We start from the raw sequence: 7,643 nt of genomic DNA on the forward strand, positions 1-7,643 counted from the left end.
CCATTCCCTAGCGCCGGTCGTGACTTGGATTAGGGTGGAATTCGGGTCGTGACAATGATAACCTTTCACGAACCCATTCTTCAATAGATGGAATTCCACCTCATCGACATCCCGATAGCTTGTATTTCGACAACCTCTCTTAGGTCAGGCTGTACCCCACTCATACAAGCCGGATGTCGTAATGCAAACCGGACAAACTCCTTCACATGCTCCTTATACCATGTGGTTAGCAGCCCGTTTGTGTGGCTCCTGTACATCCAACTGCGGTCCATCTCCATTTCTGTAGCGCGGATAATTAGAGGTGGGGTTTTCACTCGAGATAAGCAAAGTCAATGTAATTGACTGCTGAAAAGGTAGGGCCCTATCCCATTCGCAAAACAGGAGCCCCGTAACTCGGCCACGATATATGCCTAGCAACGGAGAAAAATATTCGGCAGCCTTCCGGCGTCGTTCTCCTTTAGTGCGATATTTAGTATATGTGTTGTAACGCTAATTATATATTCCACGAGGAATAAGCGTTACAAAACATATACTATACATCCACCCGGAGAACAAACGCTAGAAAACAACCGAATATTTTTCTACCGCTACTAGACATATATGGTTTTTCGTGATCGAGTTACGGAAGCACCAGTTTTGCGAACTGTACAAACTGTACAATCCCGTGTTGTTCAATCTCTTGAACACACGGGACGGGAACTCTACGGCTAGGTTTACGATTTTATTCGGTGGGAATAAAATCGAGGTTTATTAAGGTTGAATATTGTAAATAAAAGCTATTTCAATTAAAATAAATCAAAATAAGCGATAAAACTTACTTGTTGAAGGGCAGAACCGCAAATAGAAGGTGAAACGCCCGGATCAATCGGAACAACTGTGCGAGGGCTATAAAAAACACGTATTAATAAAAAAAAATCTAATAAAAAATCGGCAGCACTTCCCCTAAAAATGAGCATCACCCATTTTTCAGGGAAGTCCTGCAAGCAAATAACAATATACAAAATCACCACGTTTATCGCAAATAATTGAAAGCGTAATTGATTAGCTTAAATTATTATCTAATCGAATTAACTAATAATTAAATTAAACAACAAACTAATAAATTGTTAACAATTAAAAAACTTATAATATAATCATCAAATTAACCTAATTTAATCAACCAATAGTAATAAAAATATTAACACGCAACTTTATTAAACTAATTAAACAATTAAACCTAGAAATATCTAGCTAACAATTCTAATCTAATTTTACCTAACAAATATTAAACAACTTTTAAAAAAAAACATAATTAATTTTTATTAAAATTAATATATTTTATTATAACAATTCAACTTAATTCTAATATAATTTTTAAAACATAAAATTAATCATATTAACCTAAAACACAAAATTAACCCTTACACTAAATTAACTTATAATTAATATAATAATTAACTTAAACATTTTTAACTTAATTTTCTTAAATTTTAATATAATAATTAACTTAATAGTTTAATAATAATAAAAATGAATTCAACATAATTTGTATTAAATTAACCTAATTAGAAAATAATTTAAAAACAGAAATATAAATTAATTATTAAATAATATAAAAACAGAAAATTAAATAAAAAAATATACTATAATTTAATCTAAACTAACCTAATCTAAACTAACCTAATTAAAACTAACATAATTAATCTATATAAATTAATTAACTGATTTAATAAAAAAAACTTACCTAAAGCAGCAGGTGGACGCCGGAGAGGAAGGGAAGGACGGCGCCGGAGAAAGAGGATGCCGCTGGAAAAATTGAAGAAAACGGCGGAGAAGAGGAGGGAACGGCGGCGTGGTGGCGAGGACGGAACGGTCGGCGGCGTGGTGGCGACAGTGAACAGCTGAGAAAGGGAACGGCGTGGTGGCGACAGTGAACGGCGTGGTGCAGGCGACAGTGAACGACAATTTTTTCTTTTGTTTTCTAAAAATGGAGAGCGTTTTGTTCTAATCGGTTTTTATTAGGGTAAACGTTTTGTGACGGACTTATGTTTCCGTCGCAAAATGTGCTTTAAATGAAACGAACCGTTTCATTGATGCACATTTTGCGACGGAAACATAAGTCTGTCGCAAAACGTTTTGAAAGTTTGCGACGGTGATTTCTATCCGTCGCAAAGCTGTTGAATGAAACGATTCGTTTCATTCAACATAAATATTCGCGACGGACAAATTCAGCCGTCGCAAACTTCTTAAACAAAACACAAGGCGGGAAAGCTCCCGCCAAAAAAGCGACGGCTTTGCGACGGACAATCTGTCGCGAATTTGGTGGGAGCTTTCCCGCCATTCTTTTCAAGATAATTTGCAACGGATAAGCATTCCGTCGCAGAGTCCGTCGCAAATATGAAGATTTCTAGTAGTGTTAAACTTCAAATATTTCAATCTCAATTTTTTAATCTAAACATATAATTATCCAAATCAAATGCATAAAAATATATTTATGACAATTAAAAGTCATTGCTCTTTCTACAGTTAAATATTTAGTTTATAATTAATTAAATTTTTATTTTTGGTCTAATTTTATAATTAACCAATTGAAAATAAAAATGATTCCACCAGTCAATTCCAACAATATATTTAATATATACAGGATGAGTCCTATAAATTAACCTTTGATTTTTCTAATTTTAACACGATTAGTCTTTTAGCCTGTTAATATTAGGATTTGGCATGCTTTTGGAAAGCGATAAACAATATCGGCATGCTCATCTGCAGGGGATATACATGCAAGGTTAGGGATACTTGTGAACCTCATTGACTGGAGTGTTTGACGCTCGCTGCGTTTTTACCGTCGGTGTGGTCGGAACTGGCTTCCGGACAGAATCTATTAGTTTGAACCGCAATCGATTCCGAGTTCAAACGAACCCGGAGTTGCTTCTAGAAGTGGCTGATCCTGGCGGGCTTGGGCTTCGGTGCTCGGTTGACATGGCAGATTACAATTTTGGGCTTCTGGGCCCGAAATAAATCGGGATTGACCCATTAAAACACAAAAATAGATTCTACAACTAATTAAAAACTGTGGCTTTAAACCGGGCCCAATTTCAAGTTCAAACAAACCCGAAAACACAAAAATAAAATTGGATCGTGTTCGTAATGATCGAAACTGGGTATGGATAATGATGAACATGGAGCCAATGGGAGTGGCACGGCATCACTTCATAGTGGCGACGCCACCACTATGATTTAGCGGCGGCGACAGTGTGTCTAGCGGAGTCGGTTCACCGTTTGGCTCTGTTTCATGCGAAAGCACGTTATGAGTCACTGGCTCGTCTGGTGATGCGAGTGTAGAATCCAGCTTCGGACTTGTATGCAGCAATGCGTTCTTGAGTAATTGAAGCGTATTAGCTTGTTTTCTAGACTGGAATTGAACGTGTAGTGTGTGCATGTGTGGTATTTGGTTCGGCCAACTAAGGTTTTTTCTAAGGTCTTATGTTCGATTTATGTATATATTAGTTTTACCTTTCTGGTCTGATCCTTAGCTCGGCTATCTAGGGTTCTATTCATAGGGGTGAATTAGGTCTAGGGTTTACTAGAGTCTGCCTTAGTTCAGGTTTCTATTAGATAGAGTCTTAGATTAGTGCAAGTGTGTGAGGTGATAACTTTTCAGTATTAGGGTTGAGTTAAATCTCTATTTTATTCATTAATCCCGTATTATAAACTTGATGGCTAAGTAAAGGGTGTCTAAAAGTTGATTTTGGTACCCTAAGTGTTAAAAAATGCTTCTAGGACTTTGCGGGTTTATGTATGGTCAATTTTAGTCCGTCAAACTTGTAAATTGGCCCATAAATTTTTAAGATATTGCAATTTATCCAATTTTTAGACTTAGACTACAATTTCTTTTGATTTTTATAGGCTATTTACGGCTAATTACGCTTAACCCCTCAATTTTACAGCTATGCACTGATCGCGTCTGCTTGAATTCAAACAACCAAATCGATACCTCGTCATCTGGATGAATTTCTCTGTAAATCATCATTGGACGCTTCAGTCTCTTATCACTTTTTATCTGTCCGGAAACTAGGTGTCAACAATAGGTGAATGAAGGGTATAAGATTATGTTCTTATCAAAATAATCCTACTTCCTAAAATTATAATTCACATCGAAAATTCTTATCTCAACATTTTAATTTCAGAAGTTTTTCCAACATTTCTTAGAATATAAGTATCCATTTCCAATTCCGTGTAATATGTTAAGTCCGATAAGCTTTTACTTTATTCAATTGATGTTTTAAAGTTGGTATTTCGACCATGTGCACATCACTTGTGATTAAATCGGCATTATGGAAATACGGAATATTATAATTATTATTATTTTTTAAGTTGAACTTCAAATATTTCAATCTCAAATTTATAATCTAAAACATATATATTTTCAAATCAAATGCATAAAAATATATATTTATGACAATCAAAAGTCATTATTTCTTCTACACTTATGTAGTTATTTTTGTATTTAATTAATTTTTTATTTTTTGGTCTAGTTTTATAATTAATCATTTGGAAAAAAAATTACCGGTCAATTCCAATAATATATTTAATATATATACAGGACGAGTCCTATAAATGGATCAATACGAAATATGAAGAAAGAAATGAAATGTTGATTTTAATTATTAAGGGTTTTTGATATTTGGGTGCCTAAATTTCCAGTCGTGTGCCTCTTTTAAAATTAATTCCAAAAGAGTGCCTGAACCCACTTGGTCCGCATTCTAGAAATGCGGAACAAATTGTATACCGCATTCCTAGAATGCAGAACAAGTTAATCAGCTGATTAAGCACGTTCCGCATTCTAGAAATGCGGAATACAACTTATATTTTTTAGGGTCGCGTTGACAGACTCGGCATAGTTAGTAGTCATCACATTGTGCCGTTGGCCCTCTTTGTCATACACCCTTGTCCACTTTTCTTTCGGCCGTTTTTCTGCCTTAGTTAGCCATGCATACGCTTTTGGGCTTCTAATCTTGATGATGTTCATGTAGCGAGTGTACTTCTTCTTCTTATATGCTCGGCCTAAAACGCAAGTATAACCACAATATTAACGCACAATAATATCCTATTTTGTCAACATAATCAATCGTAAAAAAACCTTACCTGCTTTTTCCGCCAGCTTTTTCAAAACCTTGTTCCTAAATTTGGTCTGAAAATTACTACATAAATGTCTGATGCAGAACTTGTGAGCGACACAGGCCCATTCAGGACGCTCAAAACTAACAATATTCCAGCGTACCGATCAGATATAATGGCCACCTTCCTGTCGCAAATCACTTGCTCCTGCAAATGTTCAAAAAAGTACTCGTAACTCTCAGTACTTTCATATTCAACAAGTGCAAATGCTAGTGGTATTATATGACTATTCCCATCTACTGCCAACACAATCAATAAGGTCATTTTGTATTTTCCATACAAATGAGTACTGTCGACGAACAAAATAGGCTTATAGAACTGAAACCCCTCAATTGTCGGTTTGAAAGTCCAGAACATTCTGATAAACGTTACGACTTTCGGCTGAAGGATCTCGTCAGGGTACACCTCAGCACCTACATATAACAAGTTTAACAATATTAGAGTTATTACGTGAAAAAACTCGTTGTAAAACAAAACCGTATAATAATTTGTAATTCGATTATACCTTCTGCATGCCATAATGAACCAGGGTTGACATGCAACATCTCGTTCATGAACTTGTGAACCATAGAAAATGAATCATACCAGCCCACATAAACATCAGCTATTGCCTTTTTCTTTTAGTTCCAGGTTCTTTTATACGGAGGCCTAACTCCATGTGTTTGCCAAATTATAGCTCTGAGGGTATCGATCCGTATATCACGCTGAAGCATTACTTGACCCTTGATATAGTTTGCGATCGGACCAGACCTAAAACTCCGATGGTTTGATCAGGTAACAGCTGATTGCACGCGTGCGGACCATTATATTTTGTCAACGTCCACGACTGAGTTATTTGTAGAAGTGTGGCGCGCAACCACCATTTTCAGATAGTGTTGTGCCTACAAACCAACACAATTGTGGAGTTGGTAGTCCGGTGACTCTTGTGCTCCCTTCCCACGTCGACTGAATAAGAAGTCGCACAAGCTTGGACGGCATCGCGATTTGGGAAGACCATCCCTTCTTGGAATTCCATCCCAGGATTCCACATAATGTTTTCATCAACCTCCGGGGCGACGTCAAAGTCGCAAAGATCCACCCTTCTTACATGCTCAGAAATTCGCGACTGATATTGTGGATCTGCTACCAAGTCTTCCCCGAAATCCTCTTCGTTGCTGTCACAGAAATCCTCTTTTTCCTCTTCATCGCTACCCCTCTCAGACCCGCTGGAATCACCTAAAACCAACTGGTCCAGTAAAATCTCGTTACAAACCACAACCTCGTATCCAAACAAATGCTCGTTATTCTCCACGGAAAACAACGAGTACGAGTGTATCGCGCCCCCAACTATTCTTGGAAGCCGGAAGTAGATTTTTGTAATTTCTACTTCCCCGTCGGTAGAAACTGCCCTTCTACAAATATTTTGTAATTCTTCAAAACTCATTCTCTCGCTAAGCGCCATATTAACCGGACAACCGCCATGATATTCTATTTCACACGGAGAACTTACAATGCGGCCATCGCACCATATCAAAAAAGATATATTTGAGGTCGTCATTTTTAATTAATAAACAGCAAATATATCACGGTCATATTTAAAACGCGATTCTTAAATTTATAGCGTGTTTTATCAATTGCAATTACTGTTACTTTATTTCTAATATTTTTTAAAATATTACAAAAATAAATTAAACATATCCTAATATAATTATATGAAATAACAATCTATATTAAGAATTAATTTTTTTAACAATTAACAATATTTAAGTAAACTACAGTAATTTTTATCAATAAAAATATTAATAATTAAAGTCTAACAATAAAAATATTAACAATATTTTAATAAAAATATTAAGAATTAAAAAAATTATAAATAGCTCCTAATTTTTTTATATTATACATGCATTTCTAAATTATATATTATAAATAAATTTATACATGCATTTCTAACATTTACTAACATTAAAATTATTTAAAGCAATAAATAAAAAAATTAAACCTACTAACCTCTTATAGTCCTCTAAAATAATTAGTATCGAATAGAAAATATAACTCCTTAGCTCCGAAATATAGATCCGTATAGCTCCGAAATATAACTCCTCACAACTTTTTTCCGTTCAACTTCAAAATATAACACCTCGAAACTAAATTTTTTTCCACTCAAATTCAACACCGACTCGCTCGAACTATCATATTTCACTCTCAAATTTTTTCAATTTTGTTTGATTTGTGTGGTTTTACATTGCGGAGACGCAATTTATAGCCTTGCGTAACACTTCAATACGTTCTGCATTTCTAGAATGCAGAACGTATTTATTACTGTTGGGAGCTGGCAGCTTCCAACGGTAATCTACAGCACGTTCCGCATTTCTGGAATGCGAAACGTGCTTAATCAGTTGATTAAGAAGGTTCTGCATTCTAATAATGCGGAACTCCACTTGTTCCGTATATTTAGAATGCGGAACAAGTGAATTCAGACACTCTTTTAAAATTAATTCCAAAAGGAA

Source organism: Mercurialis annua, linkage group LG8, assembly GCF_937616625.2.
Source record: "Mercurialis annua linkage group LG8, ddMerAnnu1.2, whole genome shotgun sequence".
NCBI lineage: Eukaryota > Viridiplantae > Streptophyta > Magnoliopsida > Malpighiales > Euphorbiaceae > Mercurialis > Mercurialis annua.